Source organism: Lathyrus oleraceus, chromosome 6, assembly GCF_024323335.1.
Source record: "Lathyrus oleraceus cultivar Zhongwan6 chromosome 6, CAAS_Psat_ZW6_1.0, whole genome shotgun sequence".
Classification (NCBI taxonomy): domain Eukaryota; kingdom Viridiplantae; phylum Streptophyta; class Magnoliopsida; order Fabales; family Fabaceae; genus Lathyrus; species Lathyrus oleraceus.
Genome location: NC_066584.1, coordinates 438,011,379 through 438,024,614, shown reverse-complemented (window position 1 = coordinate 438,024,614; position 13,236 = coordinate 438,011,379).

The following is a 13,236-nucleotide window of genomic DNA, read 5'->3' as shown; positions in this document are numbered from 1 at the left end:
ATGATAGTCTGTAAATGACAAGACTCCATAGATTTTTACAAATTTAAAAATGGTAATTTACATGGAAAAGGGTTACATTGAATACAAATGATCACTAATCCTTCCACCAACTCTTGAAGTCCATTATGCTTTTGGTCGCTACTGGGGTGATGAATCAACGTCAACCCTTGTGCTCAACAAAGTTTCCCAATACTGAAGATCAGCAGGATGCAGTTACTTGCCATAATCCCTATTTTTGCATAAATTGCCCCATTGTGGGGTACTCAATTTATGGGGATGATTCTTTCTGTTTTATGTCTCTAACTTTTGCCTGGACCGCCCTTTCAGGTTTTCAATCCATCGAGACGCTCATTTTTGCCTAAGCCGCCCTTTCGGGTTTTCAACTTAGCGAGTTGTTCGTTTCTTTTTTTAGGCGAAGTATTTCGTGACTGCATCTGCATTCACAGAACGAGTGAACTCTTCACCATACATAGTTGTAAGAATCAAAGTACCACCTGAAAAGGCTCTCTTAACAACATACGGGCCTTCATAATTAGGAGTCCATTTGCCCCTAGAATCTGGTTTGAACTACAAGATCTTTTTGAGCACAAGGTCACCTTCTCTAAATACACGAGGTCTGAACTTCTTGTCATAAGATGTCTTCATCCTCTACTAATATAACTGACCATGACACATGGAAATCAATCTCTTCTCTTCTATTAAATTCAGCTGATCATACCTGGTCTGACACCATTCAGCCTCAGTCAACTTGGCTTCCATGAGCACACGCAACGAAAGAATCTCAACCTCTACGGGGAACACTACTTCCATACCATATACAAGAGAGAAGGGGGTTTCCCCTGTTGAAGTGAGGATAGATGTACGATACCCGTGCAAAGCAAATGGGAGCATCTCATGCCAATCCTTATACGTCACTACCATCTTCTGAATGATCTTCTTGATGTTCTTATTTGTAGCTTCAACATCCCGATTCATCTTAGGTCTGTAGGGAGAAGAATTATGATGTGCAATCTTGAAGTCTTTATAAAGAGCTTCCATCATATTATTATTCAAGTTCGATCCATTATCATTAATGGTCTTGCTTGGCACACCATATCGGCATATAATCTGATTCTTGATAAACCTTACAACCATTTGCTTGGTTACATTTGCATACAATGCCGCTTCAACCCATTTTGTGAAGTAGTCAATTGTCACCATAATGAAACGATGTACATTTGATGCGTTGGGCTCAATCATGCCAATCATATCAATTCCCCACATGGATAAGGGCCATGGGGAGGAAATGGCGTTCAACAGTGTCGGAGGAACATGAATCTTATCTGCATATATTTGACAGTTGTAGCATTTCTTCGCAAACTTGCAACAGTCAGATTTTGTTGTCATCCATAATAACCTGCTCGTAACATCTTCTTTGCCATCGCATGTCCATTGGAATGAGTACCAAAGGAACCTTCATGGACTTCAGTCATCAATAGGTCTGCTTCGTGTCTATCCACGCATATGAGCAAAACCATATCGAAGTTTCACTTATACAACACATCACCATTTAGGTACAAGTTGCCGGCTACTCTTCTCAAAGTGTTCTTATCTTTCAAAGATGTCCCAGACCGGTAAACTGATTTTGGAGGAAACACTTGATGTCATAATACCACTGTTTTTTGTCTTTGACCTCTTCAATAGCAAACACATGATCTGGCCTATCAAGACGCATCACAGTCAAATCAGGAACCTCATTCCAATACTTCACTACAATCATTTTGACGTCAATGTTGCAAGAGCATCTGCCATCCAGTTTTCATCTCGAGGGATATGATGAAATTCAACCTTTGTAAAGAAATTTGAAATCCTCCTCTCATAATCTTTATACGGTATCAAACCGGGTTGATTCGTCTCCCATTCACCTTTGATCTCGTTCACAACCAAAGCTGAATCTCCAAAGACATCTAAAAGCTTGATTTTGAGATTAATGGCCTCTTCAAGCGCCATAATGCAAGCTTCATATTCTGCCATATTATATGTACACTTGAAAGTCAATCTAGCTATAAACAGAAAATGCGTGCCTTGAGGAGTAATAATCACTGCCCCAATACCACTACCGTATTTATTAACAGCTCCATCAAATACCATGCCCCAACGGGAACCAGGTTCTGGCCCTTCTTCAAGAAATGGTTCATCACAATATTTCATTTTCAAGTACAAGATCTCTGCATCAGGAAAATCATACTGCACTGACTGGTAATCTTCAATTGGTTGGTGAACCAAATGGTCAGCCAAGACACTACCTTTGATTTCTTTCTGAGATCGGTATTCGATATCATACTCTTTATAACAACATCTACTAACGGAAAATCCTCCCAGTTAAAGCAGGCTTCTCGAAAATATACTTGATTGGATCCATTTTGGATATCAACTAAGTAGTATGATTCAACATATACTGACGCAGACACTTAGTAGCTGAAGCCAATGCGCCACAAGTCTTCTCTAACACAGAATACCGAGTCTCACAGTCGGTGAACTTCTTATTGAGGTAGTAAATAGAAAATTCTTTCTTTCTAATCTCATCTTGCTGACCAAGAACACAACCCATACTCTCATCAAGCACAGTCAAATACATGATCAAAGGTCGTCCTTCAATAGGCGGAGACAGAATCGTAGGCGTAACTAGATACTCTTTGATACTATCAAAAGTTTTTTGGCAATCTTCGGTCCAATCACAAGAATGATATTCCTAAAGAAGCTCGAATATAGGCGCACATGTGGCAGTCTTGTGTGAAATGAATCTTGAGATATAATTCAAGCGGTCGAGAAAACCTCTAACTTGCTTCTCAATTTTGGGCGCATGCATCTCTTGTATTGCTTTGACCTTGGCAAGATCAACTTCAATACCCTTCTCACTGACAATGAAGCCCAACAACTTACCAAAACAAACACTAAAAGTACACTTATTGGGATTCAAGCGGGGTTTATACTTCCTCAAACGCTGGAATAACTTCAACAAATGCTCAACATGTTCTTCTTCATAAATGATTTGGCAATCATATCATCGAAATAAACTTCAATCTCTTTATGCATCATATCATGAAAAAGAGTAGTCATTGCTCTTGGTAAGTTGCACCATCATTCTTCAAACCAAAAGGCATCACTCTATAACAGAATGTTCCCCAAGGTGTAATGAATGTGGTCTTCTCCATATCTTCGTGTGCCATCTTGATCTGATTATATTTGGAAAATCCATCCATAAACAAAAAGACTTTGAGTTTAGCAGTATTGTCTACCAACATATCAATGTGTGGCAGAGGGAAATCATCTTTTGGACTGGCTTTATTCAAATCTCTATAATCAACACATATACGAACTTTTCCATCTTTCTTTGGAACAAGTACAATGTTGGCCACCCATTGCGGGTACTCAGCGGTCACAAGGAAACCGACATCCATCTGCTTTTTCACTTCTTCTTTGATCTTCACTGCCATATCAGAATGGGTTCTTCTCAACTTCTGCTTGACTAACGGAAATTCTGGATTCAACTGAAATGTATGCTCCACAATCTCCAAATCCAAACCAGGCATGTCTTGATAGGACCAAGCAAACACATCTGAATACTCTCGAAGAAGATCAACCAACCCCTTCTTCGCATCTGGACATAGTCGAGATCCAATCTTGGCTTCCTTCACATCATCCTGTGAACCCAAGTTGACTAACTCAATCAGCTCTTCGAATGGCTGAATAGGCTTTCCTTCATGCTCAAGAAGACGAGACAATTCATCATACATTTCTTCATCTCTTTCCTCCTCGACCTCAAACACAGGGAATTCAAAATCTGAAGAAGAAAAAGGATCATTGTATTCAATGGGGTTAGAAACCAACCTTCATAATGATTTGATATTTTGATTTTAGGGAAGTGAATTTGTGACCAAACATTATGTAGATGGACAATTATATTGTTTATTTATCTTTTTTGTGATTACCATTTTCAGAAAAAAGCAAAAAGTAAAAAACAAAACATCATAGATGTGGATGAAATAGAATTAATTTTATTGATGATCAAATTTGAAATGCCTAACAATGTTCACTTCTCCCTTAGGCATAGGAGAAGGATTTTTTAAAACAAATAAAAGCAATTACTTAGATCGATGCAAAATAACAGGAATATCAACAGCAGTCCAATTGTTGTAAGCCTTTCCAAGCGTCACAAAATTGATGCATTCATCTTCTTCGTCATCCTCTAGAACTGCAGTTAAGTGTTGTTCATTGCCATGAATGAACCCTCCGTTACGGAAGTTAAGTTGCATATCCTCTGATCTAGAAATTGATGAACTTTGCTAAAAACCCATACCGGTTATGTTCTTCTTGTATGAGACCTCTACCATGTGCCCTCACTGATCCATATTTTCTTCTTCAACAATCTTTCTTGCATCATTAAATGAGGACATAGGTGCCCCAACTATCTTTTCAATAACAATAGATAAGGCTTGGAACATAGTTCCAACCTCATCCTCAGCTTCAACATAAGAGAAATATGACAAGTGGCTAACCAACAACGCCTTTTCCCCACCAACAATGACTAATTTTCCATTCTTAACAAATTTGAGTTTCTGATGCAATGTGGAGGTAACAGCTCCTGCCTCATGGATCCATGGCCTTCCCAACAGACAACTGTAGGCCGGATGGATATCCATTACTTGAAAAGTAATCTGGAAGTCACTCAGACCTATCTTCACCGGAAGGTCCACTTCACCTATCACTGTCTTGCGTGAACCGTAAAAAGCTTTGACGATTACACCACTATATCTCATGGGCGCTCCTTGATATAACAGCTTCGAAAGAGTTGACTTTGGCAACATATTCAACAAAGACCAGGTGTCAACTAATACATTGGATAAAGTGTCATCTTTCCAATTCATGGAGTTATGCAAAGGCAAGTTATGATTCCTACCCTCCTTAGGGAGTTCTTCATTACAAAAGCTGAGATTGTTGGAGGAAGTGATGTTAGCCATAATATGCTCGAACTGATCCACCGTAACATCATGTTCCACAAATGCTTGCTCTAGAACTCTTTGTCGTGCTTCTCTGTGCGCTTCTGAGTTCATAAGCAGAGACAGTACTGAAATCTTTGAGGGGGTTTAGATCAACTGCTCCACCACGTTGAACTCACTTTTCTTTATTACCTCATCATCATCATTAGTCTTCAAATTTCTGGATTCACCAGACTGACGCTTTGAAGTTCTAATTAGATCTACTGCAGGCACTTCCACTTTCTTACCAATTGTTGAATCTTCGACAACTTTTGGGAACACCGACCCAAACACTCGACCGCTACGGGTCACCTTAGTAACATCAACAATGCTCACAACAGAAATGGTTGTAGGTAACGGGACCTCTTGACCATCCTTCAACATAGTTACATTATACTGATACGAAACAACCTTATCGGATGAATACGGGACTAGGCCTGCTAACCGTATGACCAACGATGATACCGATCTTTGACTGATACTGTTACTATTTTTGCTGTCATACTGAATCACCACCCTCTTTGGGTTCTTAAACACTAGAAAAATCACATTCACATCGTAATCTACGTAACGGGATTGAACAATCTGAATCATACCCTCATCCATCAACTGTTGGAATTCTTTTTTACAATCATACAACCCCTCGGGTTGACACTATAGATAGCACAACCATCATGATCGTGCTCACAATCGCTTACCATACAAATGTCCTTATGCATCATCACCAAAGACCTTCTGATGAAACGGACATCAAACACCTTGAACTCCCCAGGACAGCCGTCTACCATATTAACAGATGAATTTTCATGGGCTGGCAGTGGGTTTGCTTTCACATTAGGTGCGCGGTCCTCAAAGGACACCATCCCACTATTTACTAGCTTATGAACTTCATATTTGAGCGGATAGTAGTTCTCAATGTCATGTCCGGGTGCTCCTTGATGAAAAACACAACGGAGGTCAGGCTTGTACCACCATGGAAGTGGTTTAGGAATTTGTGGCGTATTTCTGGGTTGTAGCAAGTTCTTGAGAACCAATGACGGATAAAGTTCTACATATTTCATAGGAATTGGGTCGAAAGAGACCTTCTTCCTCTTGAAAGTTTGTTGCTGATGATTATTGGTAGTGTTGTTGTTGTAGGTGTATGATCGTTGTTGTGGTTGTTGTTGTTGACGTGGTTGTTCTTGAATTGGTATTGATTGATTTGCTGAAAATACTGGGAATACTGATGATACTTGATGGTGGTGTTGACGAGGTGGTTGACTTCTTCTAGCCTGAGGCCTCCTCTGCCTCCCACTAATGATTGCGTTGGCTTCATTATCCTTCTTCTTACTAAAACTGTCGCCGTATCTCTTGCAAGATGATACCTCCTCCTTCGACAACCGTCCTTCTCAGACACCTTCTTCAAGCCTCATCCCCATACTCCTCAAGGGTAGGCAAAAGCTGGAAATCTGGAAACGTGAAGCAACGGTACAAGGGATCATAAAACTGCACCAATACACTCATCAATCCTTCATCCACCTGAGTGGTTAGAAGAGGAAGAAGCTTCCCGAAATGAGCCTTGAAACCCAAGGCATCTGATACATAAGATGTCAAATTCCTTAACTCTTTCAAGTCTGGTTGTCTGAAACTGTACTTCTTTGTATTCCTTCTTTGTTTTTCCATGTCTGAAAATTTTGCAAATAAACCTCCTTAAGTTCCTTGAAAATTTTCTTATTATTTATGATATGAATGCAAATGGGTGCATGAATGCATGAATGCAACAATCACACTCAAGGATCAAGCAAAGCACACCAAACAAAGGTCACGGGATGGATCGTGTTATCCTTAATATCAACCATCCATTTTGGTGGATTATGGTTTACACCTTATCAACACCCAAGTTCCATTGATATTAAGGATTCATGAACGGATCAACCATGAATCAAGGGTTTGTTGTAAGTCACGAGCATGGAGTTATGTTAAGAACCACCCAAAGGGAGTGTACTAGGGTTTAAACCTGCCAAACATGTTCTACAAGAGGTTCCCATAGTCATCATCCCATCTTTAGGATATTATTGGAGAAACGACTACTCGTATTCCAAAAATATTCTCAAGAGAGACTCTTATGAGTGTAGTATCGCGTAACAATCGTATCAAATCTTACACTTGAACGACTTTCGCACTACATCCTAAGAATAGGCCAAGATGGGTTTGGTAAACTAAGGTCCTTGGCTTCTAAGGTCTATATTGGAAAAAGTAATGTCTAACCACAACTTACTTGTGTGACATTATTGATCCCAACATGACCTCCACCAAGTGAATGGACTTGCAAGTCAACTTGCTAAGGAATAACTCCACACAAGTCGACAAGACTATGCCATTCTCCTATCCTAAGTGCACTCGAGTCCGGGTATAGAACTCATCTCACGAAGATCACCAAGCATACAAGGAATTAATATTCAAACAATTCAATCATTACATACAATACAGTAATCCCAAATTGCACAAAAATATGTCACAAAAAAAATATACAATACAATACAACAAATATGAAAAGTAGACAAAACTCACTAGGATGTTTCCTCCCCAGCAGAGTCGCCATTTTTCTGTAGCGGGGTATTCGTTACCATTAGAGATATTGACTAAATCCAAGGTAAATCATACAAGTCAAGTCGCCACCGAACTTCTATTTATCCGAAGGAATGGTTAGAAAGCGAACAAAAACCTAAAAGTTTTATCGAATCAAAAACTAGTAAAAATGTCAGAGATCTGGGTAAGGGGGTTGGTTATGCAATGGGAAGGTGTTAGGCACCCAAAGCATCCGAGGTACTCCTAGGGAGCCCTTTTCACATTTGTTGTAAGGTTGTTGTTTTTTTTTTTTGTGAAAATTTATTTGTGCAAACATGATTGATAGTATGAGAAAAGAATATACAAATTTATTTACATTTTGTGTTTGAATGGATGAACCCATTGCCTACGTACCATCTTAAAAAAGGATTAGGATCAAAACCTCGTAGTTCGGGGTAAAAAAATTCAAAAAAAAGTTGGTGAATTAATTGATCCAAAAACCTTAAGGTCTTTTGTTATAAAAGGGAGAAAACTCAACCTAAAACCACAAATCCACCATGTGAGGATAGCTTCAACATGCTAGTGAGGGGTTAACCCTATAATAAGCATGGAAGACTCATTGTCCATCACTAAGGATAAAGATGAGTATTATATCTACCTCAAGGATAACTCAAACCTAATAGCTAATGGTTATAAAAAAAAGGTTTTGATTAAGAAGGTGGCCATTGAAACCACAAAAAGTATTTCAATGGGTTATATTTGCCAATTAAAAGTATTTACAAAAAATATGGTTAAAGTTGATTAAAAGGTTCAATTCAAAATAAGTGTTATGAAAAATATCTTTGAAAATCAAAAGCATAAGGCTTAGGTTTCTAATGTTGAAAACAAAAGTTATTGTTTGCACAAAAAGTTTTGGCTTGGGTTAGAATGGGGAGAAAAAAAAAGGGTTAAATTCCTAAACATACAAGAGATAAGGGAAAAGAACATAAAACTACATTAGGAGTTCCCCTCTTGAGATCATATTGATGATCCAAGTAGCTTCCATCCTTTGGAATAAGCAGTCACAAACAAATATCTCAAGCCATTAAGCACAGGTAATCGGAATAAACCTCCAGGGGGTATCCCCACAAATAAAGTGGAACACCAGGCCATCTCTGCAAGAGTCATGTGAGCCCTCAAAAAAAAACTCAACAAACAGGTTAGAGAAACAAGATATGGTAATCAAGAGTTGCCCCCAAATCAAAATGTAACCACATGAATCATGCCATTAAAATTCACAAAAAAGCTCACAAAAAGAAACCAAGGGTAGGAGGCCTAAACCTCCTGTCAAACACATGCATCAAAAGGGTATGAAATTCACCCATAATACCTCATATATTCAGAAAATTCAAATTGAAGGCATAAAGATGATGGATATAGGGCAAACCTGATTGGAGAGATCGAATGAAATTGAATTGCACCGTTGGGTTTGCAGAGCAATCTGAGGGTTTATACGAGAGGGAATTGGTTCTTTGTCGATGAGTTCCTTTCAGCCTCTGGAGGTTGCTCTGAACCCTCACTACTAGAAAAACTGTTTTTAGCGTCGGCCATTTACAGACGCTAACGGTGAAAAAACAGACACTAATATGTGGTTAGCGTCGGTTTAGCGTCGGTGTCGGGCCTTGAATAAAAGTTGCGAAGCTACTGTGTAACGTCGGCTAAAGATACACCGACGCTACGTAGCCTGGGGTAGACGGAGGCTAAAGCGGACACTAATGGAACCGACGCTATGTTGTTTCAGAATCAGGAAAAGTCGATATTATGTTTAGCGTCCGTGTCACCGACACTAAAGTCAACAAAAAAAGTCAACAGTTAGCGTCGTGTGACCGACACTAAAGTCAACATAGAAAAGTCAATATTATGTTTAGCGTCCGTGTCACCGACTCTAAAGTCAACAAAAAATGTCAATAGATAGCGTCCGTGTCACCGACACTAAAGTCAACATAGAAAAGTCTATACTAATATTTAGCCTTGCATACACCGACTCTAAAGTCAACAAAAAAGGACAATAACGGGTTGCAACATGACAACCTCACTCGAACAAATTTTTTCAATCCACAATATCATATTTATGGTAAAACATTTGGAAACAATTTTAAACATTCGTGAAAGTAACTACAAAAGTTCTACCCACATTAACTTTCAAAAAACATACACAAAAAGTAATCACATCCGAGATTAATTCATTCTACTAAAAGTACAAGATCAATCTTCATCTAATGATTGATCATCCAAATCGTCATCATAATGATGAGAATGTGATACAAAAGTTGAAGTGTCAAATTTCTTCATCATAAATTCCTTCCAATCATTCATCTCCCTCTCCATCCTTTGTGCAGTCTCGGTAGCAGCTTTTGCAGCCTCGGTAGCAGCTCGCATTGCTTCGTTAGCCTCTTGTAATTGGGTCGTTGCAGCCTCGGCAATTTGTTCAGCTCTAATTCTAGCTGCTCTTTCAGCTTCTAATGACATCCCAAACATAGAGTGTTGAGGAGTTTGAGATTGTTGGGTAAAACTTTTTGATCCACGTTTTAGATTAATAGCTAAATCTGCAGCGCCATAAACCCGACCACGGTTACGGCCCCCAGCAGCCTCTGTCCATAGCTGATTTACACGCTCTCCATCTAACACCTGAACAACCTCTCCATTCCCTTCTTCAGTTGGCTGAAGTTCTGCATCAAACTTCTCTTTAAAAGTCTTCTGCATAACAAAACATTATAATGCTAAGTTAGTGCTCTGTTAACAGTTCAATAATCAAGTATTTCACCATTTCATATTAGCTTCTATCCAAGTATTTCACCATTTCTATAACAGTTCAATAATCAAAATTTAACAGGTTCCATTTAACATTCAATTCGTAACCAATTTACACTTCATAGTCATAAACTAACATACTAACTTCCTAATAGTTTTTTGATGTCAATAACCAAACAAGCCAAACTACTTTCATTTATTTCCAACAATTCAAACCATGGTAGCCAAATTCTTTCCCTAATTGAAAGCCAATACTTTACTTCATTTTCTAACAACAACTGAAATAATAATTCAAACCACTCAAATGGTGAAGCATTTGGTTAATCAATTAACATTCAGTTCGGCTTCAAATTGCATTTGGTTCAGCCCAACATTGCAACTAAGGTTCAACATTAAACGAATTCACTGCAGCACCAGTCTGAACCAAATTTGTTTTTCAACCTGCGTTTCAATTTCATAAAAAACTGCAGCAAAAACAACTTAACCAAATTTGTTCAATCACATTCATTTCCTAATTGATTCAATAACTTCGTAATTCAATAAAATGCCAACAGTAATAACCATCCTATTTAATATTCAAATAAGTGTGACAATAATGCATAATCAAATAATATAAATGAGGTGGATTAATATAAGACACGTGTTTAGTGTTCAATGGACCACTCAATGTTCTCAGTGAGTTCCTACCAATCCGAATTCTCAATGAGAATTATAATTCATAACCACAGCTTTCTCTACTAACTTACCAAATAAATAGTGTGTGTGACTAGTGGATTAAATTGTAACCACAACTTACTCCATCAGTGTAGGAAAATGAAAGACTTACAAATATAATGTTGAAGCAAATTCGAATATGCAACAATATCTCACGTCTTGATTCATGTATATTCAACCAAACATAGCATGTTGTAGTTTAAATTTACAATCAAACAAACATTTACAAACCAGCAAATCCAAAACCATACAATACAAGAAAACAAAACAAAAGAACATAACAGATTCATAATTCATGTTTTTCCTTCAATCCTAGCATAAGTCAAACCAGCACAAGCATCAACGAAATCCTCATCAATAAAATCAGTAGAAAAAACCTGAATCCTATCTGCATAACCTTTCTCAAAACACTGAGCAATAAACAATCTAGCATATCATCCTGATGAATTAACAGTAAAAATAGTTCGAATTAGTGGTTAGCATATGGTTAATTGAATGTTTGATTTCTGTTAGTGTTAGGAGTCGGATTAGTGAGTAATGTTGAGTTGTTAGCACGTCACTGTCAGTAGGTTGAAAAAGTAAGGAATATTTAACAGCAAGATAACACAAGCAGGAATTTCAAACTGATTGCAGGAATTTCAAACTGATATCAAACAGCACAGCAAATATTGATGCAGGAATTTCAAACTGATATCAAACAGCACAGTAAATATTGATGCAGGAATTTCAAACAAATATCAAACAGCACAGCAAACTGATTGCAGGAATTTCAAATTTACGATAACTTACATAAGTAGATGCAGCACGACTGTCAACCCATTCACCATTTTTCCTCTTGTGTGTTTTTAAAAATAACTCATCGGGACGCAGATCCCTTTGAAGTTCACGTGACTACAAAAATCAAATAATCCAATAATCAATACAGAATACGAGTAAAACTGTCAAGATATAAAGAATCTTCATAATAATAATAATTTGTTAGGATTTTATTACTTACAAGTTGAAGTGCAACATCAATATGAGCCTTACGGCCTGTGGTGTGGACTGCTCCGCCTCTTGCGGAAGCTCGATTGGTCTTGTTTTGAGAAGACACAGCCAAAAACTCGGTCTTTTTCCAATAAGTTTGAAGTTCAACCCAAGCATCATCACCAATCCATGAAGGTCGAGTCCCTTTTCTCCTCGCCTTCCCCAACATGTCGTTTAATCATTTTCTTCCTTTTTTTTCAAATGCGCTATAGACAAATGCATGATCGAAAGGATCCCACGAAACCTTCTCCTAAAAATAATTAAAATCACATAATTAATATTAATAACCAATTAGTTACTTTTTAAATATAATTTGATCAACTTAAGTGACAAAAGTCAATAAATACTTACTCCAAACAACTTAAACCAATCAGCTTTCGTATCAGGATCGAGTGCAGACCAATGATGTATAGGTTTATAAAATTGTTTGCGTATCGCATAATTAATGGCACCAGCAACTTCTTTGGCAGGAACTAGCCTACAAAATACAATAATAAAACTACTAAGTAAACTGAAAGAAGCTTATTAGAGAATGATGTTCCCAAGTGGAACTTTAGTACTGTAAGCATATTTAGATTAGGAGCTTTTACACCCAAAATCAATCTACATGTTCTGTTCCTCTGTATAGAATCATGCAATGGAGTTCCTAATGACCAATTATGATTATGACACATGTTACATTCTTGTGTTAATTATTCCAGTCCAAGACAGAACAATATTATTAATCACATTTAACTGTAGGGAAGCACTTAAAAAGCTGTAGTGTACGAATCCATAAAAGGTGAGATTCACAACAACGTGGAAAATGCAGAGGATACACAATTTTACAGAAGCTTCTTTAGGCATGCAGAAAAGCCAAAATCAAAATGTGCAACATATAGTAAAGATTCCTGCACAAAATTAAATTATGAGAATATATATGACTTACCCAGTACCAGATGGTTTTATAATAACTTTCCCATTCTCATCTATTGTTGGCACAAGAGGGGTAATAGTTTCTTGACCCACCGCCTCATCCTCATCAGCATCCACATCTTCCTCCTCTGCCAAATTTGAAGGGCTAGCCATTGTTTGAAGGTTTATACTTTGAGGGCCAGCCATTGTTTGATGGCTTAAAGTTGGAGTAGGCATAAAACTGAAA